The following is a 14,968-nucleotide window of genomic DNA, read 5'->3' as shown; positions in this document are numbered from 1 at the left end:
TTCCAACCAGACCCCACCTCTGACCTTTCACCACCTCCCAATAATGCCATCATATTCATCATGTTATGAATCCATCAGGAAGTTAATCCACTCGTTAGATCGGACTCATCATGATCTACTACTCATCTGTGAAACATCATCACAGACACACCCAGAGGTGTGCTTTACTAGTTCATTAATCCAGTCTAGCTAACCATCGCACCAACTATTTACTCTTGATTTAGTTTGCCCTCAGGCACAGCATATATTTATAGAGTCTGGCTCCTCATCAGAGAAGAAGAGCCTTGTGAGAAACCATTCCTCTGGCTCAGCTTGAATTGAAGTCCCTCCTGCCCCGTAGGGATGGGCAGAACTGGAGAGCAGCTGCCCCTGGGTAAACTATGGTGGCTCAACACCTTTCTCTTCTCCCAAATCATCACCATGATTGAACTGTACATGCATGCAACAAGGGTGGCACAGAACCTCACAGGCTAGTGAGAACTACACCAGAATAGAGACTACCTCCCACTGAACATGTGCAGTGCAATTCACAGGAGTGTGTGCTGGAGAACTGAGTCAAAGATAGAGGGTCAAGTAGGGGACATTGTGCAAGGAGATGGAGACCAATATAGCCCTGCAAGAACCTCTATGACTTGGGTCTCTGTCATTTATCCATTCAACGAGTGGTTTGGGGCATGACTCACATGTCAATCAAAGAAACCAGTGAGTGACCTGAAGGAGCTCAAGGACCAGAGCTGAGGGCAGGAGGGGTGTTGTGTGACACTATTCCTTGGGGTACATGAACAAACTTCTTCTCATACCAGAGAAGTAATAACACAGCTAAGTAACAATTCCAACAAAATCCACCTTGGTGAACCAGTGAGAGCCTTGTAAGAGCTGGAACTGAGCTGTGATTGCCCCAACCTAGGCAGGGAAAGGGATCCAAGAGTAGCGATCCATATCCATGAGGTAAAAAGCAGAGAAGGAAAGCGATGGATGTGGGGATGGGAAAAACAGACAGAGAAAAACTCTGGCATCCCTTTACCCAGATCCCAGCCAGGCTGTGGGAAGGAGCTCCTTGAGGGTGATGCTGGTATCTGAGACCAATGTGTATCAGTCAGGCTTCTCCAGAGGAACAAACCAATAAAGTGAATGCATATTGAAAGGGGATTTTATTCAATTAGCTTACACAATAAGAGCTAGGTATTCCAACAATGGCCGTCTTCACACTGTAGAGAGTGAAGATTCAGGGGTTGCTCAGCCGTGAACTCGCATGACTCAGCCATCCCAACCTGTTGCCAAAGGCTTGGAGGATTCTTGGATACTCATGGCTCTTCAGCCCAGGCTATAAGTCCAAAGAAACTGGGTTCTATGTCAAGGAAGGACGGTGGCAACAGAAGCAGTGGCAGCAGCACTGGCAGAGGCACTTGCCAGAAAGAGACAAAGGCAAGAAGGCAAAATATTAAAAGCATTTCACTAGGACTCTACATTCAGGAAGGTACCATGCAAATTTAGGGTGGGGCTTCCCACTTTAATTAACCTAATCAAGAAAATCCCTTACAGGCAGGCCTTGAGGTTTACCTAATGTAGATAATATCTCACTGGTATATCCAGAGGCCTGGCTCAAGGAGGGTTCTAGATCAGCAGTTCTTAACCTGTGAATCTCAACTCCGTTGGAGCTGGAACAACCCCTTACTAGGGTTGAATATCAGATGTCCTGCATATCGGATATTTACATTAGGATTTTTTGACAGTAGCAAAATTAGTTATGAAATAGCAACAAAAATATTTTTATGGCCAGGGGTCACCACAACATAAGGAACTTTATTAATGGATCCCAGAATCATGAAGCTTGTGAACCACTGCTCTAGATCCTGCAGATCTAATTGAGATTAACCATACGCATGCACCATTTAAGGATGGGTCGTGGTGGCTATGATGCAGTACCCCAATCTAGTCATGCATACCCCGCCAGCCTTAGTTTGGCATTTCTTTCACCTGGATTTCCCTGCAGGTAGCAGAAAGCTCACTGTTTATTAAGTCCCTGCTGGGTGGCAGGCACGGAGCCAGTACACTGTCTCCAGCACTGTTTAATCATTTCTTTCATCCTAGAAAGTTCCCTGGTCTTTGAAGATGAGGAAAAAGGCTCAGAGAAGAGTTTAGCCTGCAAAGGGGGAGGAGAGCAGAGAGGCAATGTCCTTATTGGTCAATCACAGGCACAAGAGCAGTTTTGTCTCTACCCTCCCACCCCCAGCCATCACTTTCACTTAGACAGTAGGGAATCCACCCACACAGAGGAAAGAAGCGAGGTGAGAGCTAAAGATACAGCTCCAATGGTAGAGAACTTACCAAGCATCCACAAAGCCATCCATTCCATCCACAGCCCTGCACAAGCCGAGCATGGCGGTGTACATATCTCCTCCCGACACTTCAGACGTGAAGTAGGGAGCCCCCGGAGTTCAGCTACATAGTGAGTTCAAAGTCCGCCTGGGCTACCTGAGACCCTGTCTCAGAGAAGAAAAGGGACATGAGAACCTGAAGCCACGAAAGTAAAACCACGCTGTGTGCTTACCGCTTAACTCTAAACCTTTGAACATGAATCATAGCTGTAGGAGCTTCCTGGTGGGGTTTTGTGTGAATACGGGGAAGGGAGGACAAAGACTCCAAGAGATCATTCCGGCTTAGACTTGTGCCTCCTTCTCACCACCAAACCTGGGGTCAAGATAAAGAGCCAAGGGCTATGGTTCTGTTGTTTAACATGTTTAACATGCTTTCATGTTTATGAAAGCAGACCAGATCCCGAGAAGTCCTACCTTCCCATCCTCCTGCCTCTGTGCCCACAGATGTGAACTTTTAAAGATTATTGTATTGATTTATTTTGAGAACTAGGGGTACATGATGTGTACTGTGTGTGTGGAAACTACAGGAAGGCTCTTCCTCTGCCTTGTTTCTCTCTCTCTCTCTCTCTCTCTCTCTCTCTCTCTCTCTCTCTCTCTCTCTCTCCTTCCGCCTCTACACTGCATATCTATGAAATGTCTGATTCTATCCCACTCTGAGTACAAGGTTGGGGTTATTGGATGACAACCCATTGGTTCCAGGTTCTAAGATAGAACTCCAACTCTAGTTGTTGCACGAAAAGCACTTTCCATCCACTGAGCTATGTCAGCCTCCTCAGCAGCATTGACTTTGAAAGTCCCTTACTGTCTTCCTGGCCTCCTCCTGCAGTCCTTGTTGGCCACTTCGTGATGCCTCCTACCTAGCTTGCATTCTTCATGCTGCACTCCAGCAGCCTTCCCCCACCCCTCATCCTCTAGAAAATAACTTCCCAATGATTTGCTTAGTGGAAACATCCAGCTCCCTGGGAATTCACTCCCTTGCTTGAAAAGAAATGACTTCCTCCTCTTAGGCTGCTGGGAGAGGCTGGCACCTGAGTTGTGGGAACTTCAAAGACAGCACACGTTTCAGCTCCAGAAATGGCTGGGGACCCTCCCCCTGCCTCTGCCTGGACTCATACCAATTCCACGGCCACCTGCGGGAAGAGCTCTCTGCATGTGTTTTAATAAGCCTAAATGTCTGAGTCCACCTTAGCTGTATCTGAGGATAGGCATGGATGTCCAAAAGGTCTAATGCTTTCAACATCCCTAAGATCAGCCTCAGGGCCTGGGAGATGCTCATCACCAAGCTGGATGATCTAAGCCTCCTGCCCAGAATCATCTGTACTGTGGAAGGAAACAACGGACTCCTTTAAGTTCCCTCTGACCTTGTGTGTGTGTGTGTGTGTGTGTACTATATATGCATGCAGAGTAGCATGTTCATGAGCGTGAACACAAACAAATAAATGGATAAATAAGTAAATATATAAAGATATAAAAGGAATAAAAAGCCTTGGGAGGCAGAGGCAGGAAAGGAAACCTATATTTGGAGGTCTTGGGTCCCTGGATTCAGTGGGTAATATTTATGACTGAGTGAGAAGTCACCCCAAAAGCAGCCATGGCACTCTCCGATCACAGGCTGGCCTTTTTAAGATAACCTTTAGGTTCACATTTTAAACATCCTATGGAGATTCTTTCCTTGCTTAAGAAGAAGGGGGGAAGCCTTGAAGGCAGCTGTTTTCTATCTGCAGCTGGATTCTGCCACACAACTGTTTCACCTTTAGCAACTTTGTCAAGCTTAATTTGAGAGTAATCTGACTGCAGGTGTCAGGTAGGGACAGGACACTTCCAAGGACCAAGATCCCCACAAAGGGGTCAGTTTAAGTATCCAGGGTAGGAGGAAGCATTGGTCAGAAGGCAGGAAGCCAGAGCACCACAGACTGGCTATGGAGCGCCAAGTTCACCCCCACAACTCCACCGTGGACTCTAGGAGATAATGCCTACGGGCAGAAGGAATGGGGTTTTCATTGCCAGGTCCCCAGTAACATAAAATCTTACAAACACCCTCCGTAAATCATGCCGTGACAGCTACCGGGCTTGTCCAACGTTAAACATAAGGGACTCTTCTTTTAAGTGGGGCTGCAGTTGCAGGCGGCACCATCTCCAGTCCTCAAACATCTGTAGTTCATCTTATCGTTTGAAGAAATATATGAGTTTCACTGTCTTTTTTTTACTTCTAAGCCTTTTGCAGCTTCTGCTCCTTGACTTGTTTGAACACCATCTGCTATGTATAAAATTGGGGGTTGGGGGTACACTGTGGAAAAAGAACATTTGGGAGATCTGTGGATAGAGAGAAAAAGCAAACACTTCTGTGGGCATCGGAGGCCATCCACTTTCCTTTCTCAGCACCAGACCCTAGTGGGCGTTGAACTTGGGGAGCTGCCCTTGGCTTAGGCTAGAGCTTGCTCTGGGTTTTGAGGTGTTTGCTTATTTTATTTATTAGTGTGTATGTGGTTTACCTGTGTGGAGTGTGTATATGTGGTTTCTGTGTATGCAGGTGTATGAATGCAGGGGCCAGAAAGGACAACTTCAGATTCTGCTCTATGCCCCTGAAGCAGAGTATCTCACAGATCCAGGAGCTAAGCTGGCAGCTGACCCCAGTGATCCTCATGTCTCCATGGAGCACAACGTTAAGGTTACAAGCGCCTACACAGCCACAATGGACTCTTTACCCACATGCTGGGGATCTGAACACAGGCTCTCTCTCTCGTACAGCAAATGGTCTTACCTGCTGAGCCATGTCTGAAGCACCCTCATTCTGGGTTGGTCTGGTGCTGGTTAATTCCTTACAAAATAGGAGAAACCATAGTGGCATCGAGAGTTCAGCACAGGTGATTCTCAGGGTCCTTAAAGACAGGGAAACCCACTTCAGGTTTGACCAAGCCCCTCCAAAATGTCTGGACATGGGAAGGAAGCTAAATTGTGACCCTTGGAGCTAGCAGTAGATTAAGAAGGCTAGTGGAGAGAGTGTATGTCATAGCATAAAGTCACCACAGGGTGGTACAAACTGCAGTGTACGTTCTCCCTTGGGCTTGTGTCTCAGAGAAGCTGAAGGGCAGAGCACCAGGCAACTAGGCTGAAAATAAGGACAGCAGGGGGGCTCGCCGCTGCTCCTGCTTCCCAAGCAGAGGTGTCTGAACTGAAGCAAGCAGTCTACGGGCGCCAGATGTTTAAACACTTGACCCCTAAATTAATCACCACCTCTTTGTACCCTAGGCCATGCCTGGCCCAGTTGCTTCAGCCCTAACATGGTCCAGGCAACACACATAGCTCAAATTCCAGGAAACCGCATTCTATTGGCCAGGAAATTAATTTAAATGATGTTTTTAGTGGCCAGAATGTCACTATGGATGAACGAAGCCAACAGTGAGGACAGAGATTGTACACTAACTCTGGAAGGGTTTTGCTACAAGCAGCTGTCGACCAAGAACTGTTCGGAGAATGTAAAGGCCCCCACAGCCAATTTTAACTTCCCACCAAGGGAAACTCCTTAATAAAACTGACAAAAGGATTGGGGATCTGGCTTGATCAACAAAGTTCTTGTCAAGCAAACAGGAAGACTTGAGTTCTACCCATAGAACTAGTGCATAAAGACTGGACATGGTGTCAAATCCTACAATCCCAGCACACAGGAGATGGAGGCAGGTGGATCCCTGAGGGACTTTCGGGCCAGTCAGCCAGTCTACCTGATGAATTGCAGGCCAGTGAGATACCCCCCAAAACACACACACACACACACACACACTTACACACACAAAGAGTAGACTATTCCTCAAGAATCAACACCCAAAGTTGCCATCTGACCTTCATGCAGGTGCACACATGTTCACACACGCCTACACACATGAGCACACACACACATGAGCACACACACACACACACACACACACACCACTGCACCACACCAATAGCAAGACTAAGGGTGTAGACCAATGATAATACACTTGCCTGAGATGGATAAGACTCTCCCCATTGCAAAAAAAAATATTTTAACTGATTAATGACCCTCAAAACTTTCATTATTTTCAACAGTATTGATTTTATTACTACAACTGGTAAGAAGACGGTGTGACTTTCTAGCTTAGTTCTTGGTGAGTTCTCTTCTTTATTTCTTCCACTAAACCCCCGGATAGGCCTGCATTCAAGGTTCAGATATGGTCTTGACCCACAGTTCTTCGTTTTGAAAACACATTACATTTTCAAATAAAATGTAGGTGTGCATGCAAGTGAGTGTAGGTGCCTTCGAGACCAAAAGACATTAGCAGATCCCCTGGAGCTGGTGTTGCAGGCAGTTGCAAGCCATCCAGGTGCTGAGAACTGTACGTGGGTCTCTTAGCTGCTGTGCTATCTCACCAGCCCCCTTGGGCTACGGTTTTTAAAACAATTTTAATCCTTTGTCTCTGAAATGCTATATGAAGATACCATTAGATCTTGTGGGTTAGGTTGCTTGCTTTGGTTTGGGGATGGGAGATCTGATCCAGGACTCGGTGCATGCCAGGCAGTTGCTCTACCACTGAACTGTGTACCAGCACTCTGCTTCTTAATGACGGGCTGATTCCTCAGAGTTCCAGCTATGTGGGGTAACCCACTTGGGTCTCACTTAAGCATGAGGCGTTACCTACCATGGGAAAGAAAAGAGGTGCTACAGTGGTCCCTTTCATATTAACAGAGAGCTGTCGGTGTCTCCCTGTCATCTGTCCCAAAATCATCCCCATCAAATTAGTGGAAGGATCTAGGCAAGTAAGTGCGGAGATATTTGGGGGCTAATATTACAAATTTAACCAAGCATGTCTGTGTGTGTCGGGGCTATATTTTGATGAGATAAAAGAAATTTTACCCCTGCAGGAAACAGGAGAGGACCCTGTCAATCACATTTTGTGTGTGTGTGTGTGTGTGTGTGTGTGTGTGTGTGTGTGTGTGTGTGCATGTTCGAGTGTTATGCAGGTGCATGTAAGCTTAGAGGCTAGAGGTCCACTCAGATGTTCTTCCTCTGGATCTATTCATCTTGTTTTCTGAGACATGATCTCTCACTGTCTTGGAACATCTCATGATGGCTACACTGGCTGCCATTCCTCAGGGAACCCACCTATCTCTGTCTCTTGAAAGGCTGGGATCCCAAGCCTGCTACCCCACTCCTCGCTGTTGCTGATGGCTTGCTTGCTTGTTTATTTTTCATATAGGTCCTGGAGAACGAACTCAGGTCCTCACACTCGCACAGCCAGCACTTTATTGCCTGAGCCAATTCCCCAGCTCTCAGCCACTCTTAAAAGCTGAGAAAATAAACCAAGTGTCAGGGTATAGGCACATACCTTTAATCCCAGTACTAAGAAGACAGAGGCAGTCAAATCTCTGTGAGTTCAAGGTCAGCCTGCACTACATAGCAAGAAAACCAGAAATTACAGGTTTTAGCCGCTCGGCAAAGAGAGAGGCTCAGCAGAGCAGGGGCAGAGGCTGGTCATAGTGAGTCCACAGGAGCATAGCTCTCCCCTGAGCTGCCCACCAACTGTTTGCTCTGAGATGGTGGTCAGGATGTGCCTGTGAGCTTTAATGCACAAGGCCCCACATCTGTGCTGCCACACCACCTCTCTGACAGTTGCAGATGTCTGAAGATAAAGTGCCTCTTGCTTGAGGAACTGCGTAACTAGGAGCCCCAGAAGGAATCCTGAACACTGTTTAAAAAGACATCTGTCTTGAAGCAGTTTCAGCATCTCAATCGCCTGTTTACAAGTCTGGCTGGATGGGTTTTGAGGAACTTGGGCTATTTTAAGGGACTAGTTTTTACGTCCATTTATTCTGTGTGTGTGTGTGTGTGTGTGTGTGTGTGTGTGTGTGTGTGTGTGTGTGTGTGTGTGTGTGTGTGTATGGAGACCAGAGGCCTATTCTGGGGTCTTCTTTTATCTTTCTCCACCACCTGTTGGGCAGGGGTTGGGTGGAGGCAGGGTTTCTCCGTGAAGCTGGAGCGCATCCATCTGGACAGACTAGCTGGCTAACAAGGACCAGCATCTTCCTGTCTACCTCCCCAGCTCTGGTCTTTGTAGGTACATCATGCTTGAATTTCTTCGTGTACATGCTGGGGAATCTGAACTCAGGTCTTCATGCTAGTAAGAGCAAGCACACTGTATTAACTGAACCATCTCCCAAGCCCTGCATTAATCATCAAAATCTCTCAGCTTTGCCTTGATTTTGTTCTTCTGCCTGAGCTGAGATGACCGGTCCCAACCTCCTAACACTTTACTGTCTCTTTAGATCAAGCAAAGGGCAGAGGGATCTGTAGGTCAAGACTGGAGCTGGAAATGAGGTAGCACTCACTGGGTCTCCTGTGCTTGGGTTAAGTCAAGATTCATGGGTGACAAGACAGCGAAGGCTCTTGGACCAGACTCCCTCTGATCTCATAACTCACCAGGCTGTCAGCCTCTTACAATAGCAGTGCTCCTGCATGCTTGTTGGGACTTTGGAGGAAGTCTGAGACGTGGGTGAAAAGCTGAGACCAAGACCACCCTTTAGAAGGCCATTCTCACCCAGCCTGGTGCAGACTAATGTTATTCTTGGGTCATGTAACTTCACTCTCAGGGAAAAATCAAGAATGGTGTTAAGTCGTAAATCACTCCACTCTGAAATGGATTTGAGCCAGAACGATCAGTCTGAGCATTCCTTCCTTGCTTGACCATGGTAAAGAGATTATGGTATGTAAAATTCTGCTAAACATAGCTTGTTTCGATTTCCTACTGTCCTGGTTACCCGTCTCGCTATGAAAGGTTAAGACCTAGGAGGGGGGGAAAGTCATCCTCACTATGGATTGATTCTCACACCAGGACATCCTATTCAGAGTTCATCCTTATAAGGCCATTGTGAGAGACTTGCGGGGCCCATCAGAGAGAGGGTCATAAAGTTGGCCTTTGGTTGGCTTCAACTGGCCTGTCTCACAAAAACAGCAAAAATAGAAGGTGCCAAACAACAGAAACTTGCCTATGAGGTCCCAGCTCAGCAAGCTTTGCTCATTCCTGCACTATGAACCATTTCACATGGTGGAAACGGATTTCCCTTTTCCCTGATGTTAGCTGAGTCCCCAATTACACTGGAATGATCTTAGCAGGTCTGCTTGTCTGACGGTAAACAGTTCCTGATAGCCATATGGAAGCTCACCCTGAGTTGTAGTTTCTTGAGATTCATTCCTACAGTCAAAATACTCATGGTTGAAAAATAAAGCGGTGTGAGGGGAGGAGAGATGGTTCAATGAGTAAAGATGGCTGCCTCCAAGCCCAACAGCAAGTGGGATTTCAGGGACCTGCATGTTGGAAGAAGAGAATTATCTCCTGCAAGATGTCTTTTGACCTCCACACACATGCATATACAAGCTCTCGGCCACCAATACACATGTACACACACACACACACACACACACACACACACACACAAACTTCTTTCTGTAAAGGGTTGGGCCTACATGCTGGATAAGTATGTGAAAACACTTGCCTCCAAGCCTGGTCACATGTGTTTGATCCCTAGACACAATGGGTACAAGGAGAGAGCTGAGTCTTCCTGGCCTCTGGCCTCCACATGTATACTGTAGCCCAGGGTACACAAAAGCACTAATTAAATAAATAAACGTAGTTAAAACATTAAAAATCCTGGGCTGCTGAGATAGCTCAGTCAAAAAGAAAGCAAATGAACAAATAAATAAGGTGTAGTGGTTGTGTTTGTTCGCCCAGCATTACAAAGGCAGAGACAAAACAGATCTCTGGAACATACTGGCCAGCCAGCCTAACCTACTTGGCCAGTTCCAGACCAGTGAGAGGCCCTGTCTCAAAACAAGTAGATAACACTTGAAAGGTGATATCTAAGGTTGTCCCCTGACAACCACTTGCTCACACACACACACACACACACACACACACACACACACACACACATACATACCTACACACAAGTACAAACATCTACACTGTGATACCCATTTGATGACATACATCCCCCAGACTATGGAAAGCAGTTGAGTTGACCTGGAGAAGCACACAGGATCACCTTTTGCTTCCTGGAATGTAAGTCTGAAGCACACAGAATAAAGTGCTTCCCTGAACAGACATAATGGATGGTGGATTATTAAGGGATCAAGACTGCTAAGGTACCCCAACAGAAAGTCCTAGGCTCCACCCATGTGTTCATAGAGAAAAGGGGGATGCCCCAGTCAGATGTGAGCAAAGACACCTGCAAATGACAAGTCACAGCTCCAGGTCAGGCCATGCATTTGTCTTGCTGTGTGCAGTAGAACCCAGAGGTAACCTTGACTAGAATCCATCTTGGTTTATCATAGGAAATTATACTACTGCAGTAGAGGCTGTGATTTTCATACAGCTATTGCTGGGAGAAAGGCGATTTCACAACAGGAAGCAGATGCCTCATTATGTGTTTTCAAGTTCAAGAAACAAACCATGGACAGGGGATGTGGCTCTAATGCTCAACTTCTTGGTTAGCCTGCACAAAGTCCTAGGTTCAGTCCCTGGCACTGCACAAAGCCAGGCATAGAAGTGCATACCTGCAACCCCAGCACTTGGGAAACAGAGTGAGGAGAAGGAGTTCAAGGTCATCCAGGGCAACATGGTGACTTCCAGGACAGCCTGGGCTATAGGAAACTTTGTTTCATAAAACAAGGAATGGGGAAGAGAGTTGGAGGCAAACAGAGGCAATCATCTTTCACCTTTACACAACAAATGAGAATTTAGTCAATTTCTCCTCTCCAAGATGAACCGCTAATTAACATTCCTTTCGTGTAAAATGTAGAAGAAGCAGTTGAACTGGAAGGTTTACTCGGAGTTGTGGAATTGTCATTTAAAAATTATTACCCATAAAATCAGCAGATCTGGACCAAGATGGGTCTCCTGAAAGCACCGTTTATGTGGATGTGGAAACCTGCACATAAATACATTTGTACATATTTGTGCAACTTTTGCATGGCATTTCCTTTTCTTTTTTGCTTGTTTTGATTCGTTGTGAGACAGGGTCTTATGGAACCCAGGCTACCCAGCTTCATACTCTTTTACGTAGCCAAGGATACCTTGGACCTCTGATCCTCACGCCTCTACCTCCTGAATGCCGGGAACTCATGCAGGCCTGCATCACTAGACCGTTTTCTGTGGTGCCTGGACATGTCATTTGTCTCCTCTGTTCATACTGCCATGGACACAGCACTGGCTCAGTGGTTTGCACGATAATTGTGTTTGCAGCCTTGTGAGCTTCCTGGAACCTGTGACAAGCATAAGAAGCACTCAAACACGATCCCTCTAGAAAAATAGCACCTAGAACCCATCTACAAGGTCAGGCATGGTGATGCACATTTGTAATCCTGTGACGGTAAGGCACAGACATGTGGGCTCCTTGGACAGCCAGCCTAACCTACGCCGTGAGTTCCAAGCTAGTGTAAGATCCTGTTTGAAAAGCAAAATGAATGACTCCTGAAGACCAACACCCACAGTTGCTCCTTGCCTCCTCGTGCATTCTGACATTTTGCATATTCTCTCTCACTCTGTCTCTCTGTGTGTGTGTGTGTGTGTGTGTGTGTGTGTGTGTGTGTCTTTCCCTCCCTCACTCAATCACTCCCTAAAGCAGTAATTTTAAACTACCTAATGCTGCAACCCTTTATTACAGCTCCTTGTGTGGTGATCCCCAGCCATAAAATTACTTTGTTTTGCTGCTTCATAGCTGTAACTTTGCCACTGTTATGAATCATAATGTTAATATCTGATATGCAGGGTGGTTATAGGTGACCCCTATCAAAGGGTCATCTGACCTCCAAATGGTCAAGAGCCACAGGGTGAGAATCGCTGCTCTAAAGACAAGAAAAAAAGAAAAGCAGCCCCCCCAATCCCTGCTTTGCACTTTACCTGAACCTGAACCGTGGAGACTTGGTTTTGCACTCACTGATGCTTTCTCTCCAGTCAGTAGGCAAGCGTGAAGGCCCACGGCAGGTGACAGGGCGGAGCAGGGCAAAATCCTAGTCAGTTGCTCATCCCCAGAGCGTCTCCCCGAGTGAGACCTGGGGAGGACAGACCATCACACAGCTGGCACAGGAGGAAATCCCTGTGCCGCACCTGCAAGGCAGAAAATGAGCTGTTATCAATCGCTCCGCCAATCCCAAACAGCTGCCAAAGAGACATAGTTGGGGTTTCCAGAAGACCACGCAAGCAGGAGTCAAGTCAGAGGGCTCGTCCTCTGCGCACCTGGCTACAGAGTGAAAATTTTAGTGTGCGTGCCGCAGAAAAGCATAAGAGTTCTAACAGCAACTTCACTGTTCAAAACTGCATGAGCCAGGCTGAGGAGACGGCTCACTGGGTAACATGCTTGTCACACAAGCATGAGGATCAAAAGCAGCCTCAACTATGCACATTCACAATGTCAAAGCTGAGCCACAGGATTCCCATGGCTCACTGGCAAGCCTAGTTGGTGAGTTCCGAGCAAAACTGAGAGACCCTGCCTCAGAACAAGATGGTGGGCCAGAAAGATGGCTCCACAGCTGAGAGCAGTTGCTGCACACACCTGCCAACCCCAGTTCCATCCCTGAAACCCATGAGAAGGTGGATGGAGACAGCCAGCTCTACAAAATCCCTCTCACCTTCACATGCCTACACGTGTATCATGAATAGAGACACACAATAATAGCAGTGAGGGTGACACATAACTTAAAAAACAAGGGGAAGATACCCGAGGTTGACGTGTGGTCTGTACACACACACACACACACACACACACACACACACACACACTCATGCACACATCCTCACATAGTCTCACACGTACACACTACACACACACATACACACACATACACACTCATGCACACATCCTCACATAGTCTCACACGTACACACTACACACACACGTACACACACACATACACACTCATGCACACACATACACACTCATGCACACATGTACCCTCATACTCATAACACACTCTTACACATTCATACACACTCATGCATACTCATGCATACACAACACACTCACACGCCCTCATGCACACTCACCCTCACACACACTCATGCACACACATCCTCACACTCACAACACACTTTCACACACTTATGTGCACACAACACACTCATGGGCCCTCGTGCCCACATACCCTTACACATTCACACACACTCACACTCATGCACACTCACCTTCATACTCTTTCTCTCTCTCTCTCACACACACACACACACACACACATATACACACACATCACAATGGGGAAGGCTTAAAGCAGGAGTACAGGGCTGGCCTGGTAGCCAGGAAGTAAACTGATCACATTTCATCCACACATATAAATCACAGAGGAAAAACAGGAAGTGTGACCAGGCTATAAATTCCCAAGGATTGTCTCCAGTGATGTCCGTCCTCCATCAAGGTTCCACCTCCTATAGGTTCTGTAACCTCCCAAAACTCAGAACCATCAGGCAAGGATCAAGTTTTAATGAGCCGATGGAAGACATTTCACACCCAAACTGTAGCAATGTCCTTTGATATCTAAAGCCACGTAGATGGAATGGCCAGCATTATTGTGCTTTGATGCTCCAAGGACATGTTACAAACTTCCAAAGGACAAAACGCAGTGCATCCCAGCTTATGTAGCCCTCTCCACGTGTTCACCACTTTCAGAGGTAGAAACTGACCCTCAGTTTCAGCTGACGTTATGGAGTCCTGAAAATCATTATAGCCACAGCAACCTAAAGTCCTTTGGAAACTTCTGGAAGCATTTTATCTCCTCTGTTTATCACCTAGATATTGCATCCAGTAACATCATACTTAGAACCATCCCAGTCAGTGCAAAGATTCCTGCTTTTTCTGGGCCCATGGTGGGCATTCTGTAAGTCTTGTGTGAAGTGTAAGTCTTGTATGAAGACTGATAGGAAATCAGTTTTGCACAAGGCGTAGCATCTTTCAAAACACTGTGCTCTGTGTAGTTGGAGCTGAACGCTGCTGCCTCCCTGAGCCTGGAGAATCCTCACTGAGAGATGACATTCTATAAAGATTTACCATCATTTATCAACTGCCTATATCCTGACACGTTTGCCTCCTGAGTCTTAACCTTGTTGGGCATGTTTCTCCGGGACTTGCTTTGGCCCTGCCCCACAGGTAGGATCGTCTCTGTTGCATAGCCAATGACATCACTACACACATCTGCTAAGACTGCAGTGCCTTCCACTGTAGTCAGCATCAGGATGAAGGGCGAGGGAGATGGCCCAGTCAGTGACGTGCTTACCTTGCAAGGACCTGCATTGGATCACCAGAACTCACATTCAAAATCTAGGTGTAGTGCATGCCTGTAATCTCAGCAAGATGGTGGTGGAGACAGGGGGATCCTTGGGGTTTTCTGGCTTCAACCTTCCTGGCGAGTTTCATGCAGTAAGAGGCCTTGTCTTAATAAAAGGTACATGGTGTCTTAGGAATGACCCCTGAGATTATCCTGAGACTCTCACACATGCACACCCACATATACAAGAATCAAGATCAGGTTAAGCCTGGTGGTCTAAGGTTGTCATTGTAACTGTTCAGGAGAATGAAGCAGGAAAATGGCA

General features: G+C 46.7%; 1 long non-coding RNA gene across 3 annotated transcripts in view; it reads right to left on the bottom strand.

Moving 5' to 3' along the window:
- Positions 1 to 1,132: 1,132 nt before the first annotated feature.
- Positions 1,133 to 14,968, bottom strand: part of LOC134481552 (uncharacterized) — a 34,338-nt gene continuing 20,502 nt past the window's right edge. The window contains exons 3-9 of one of the 3 annotated variants that reach the window (XR_015636335.1): positions 12,290 to 12,496; positions 5,140 to 5,257; positions 4,410 to 4,665; positions 2,329 to 2,483; positions 1,978 to 2,143; positions 1,561 to 1,696; positions 1,133 to 1,405 (exon numbers count right to left, since the gene is read on the bottom strand). This is a non-coding gene — a long non-coding RNA (uncharacterized LOC134481552). Of the gene's footprint in view, positions 1,406 to 1,560; positions 1,697 to 1,977; positions 2,144 to 2,328; positions 2,484 to 4,409; positions 4,666 to 5,139; positions 5,258 to 11,198; positions 11,653 to 12,289; positions 12,497 to 14,968 lie in introns of those variants that run through there. The other 2 variants (XR_015636334.1, XR_015636336.1) reach the window with 2 other exon arrangements.

Source organism: Rattus norvegicus, chromosome 13, assembly GCF_021556685.1.
Source record: "Rattus norvegicus strain SHRSP/BbbUtx chromosome 13, alternate assembly SHRSP_T2T, whole genome shotgun sequence".
Taxonomy (NCBI): Eukaryota; Metazoa; Chordata; class Mammalia; order Rodentia; family Muridae; genus Rattus; species Rattus norvegicus.
The sequence above is the reverse complement of the archived record's forward strand: the minus strand, read 5'-3'. Positions and strand labels throughout refer to the sequence as shown.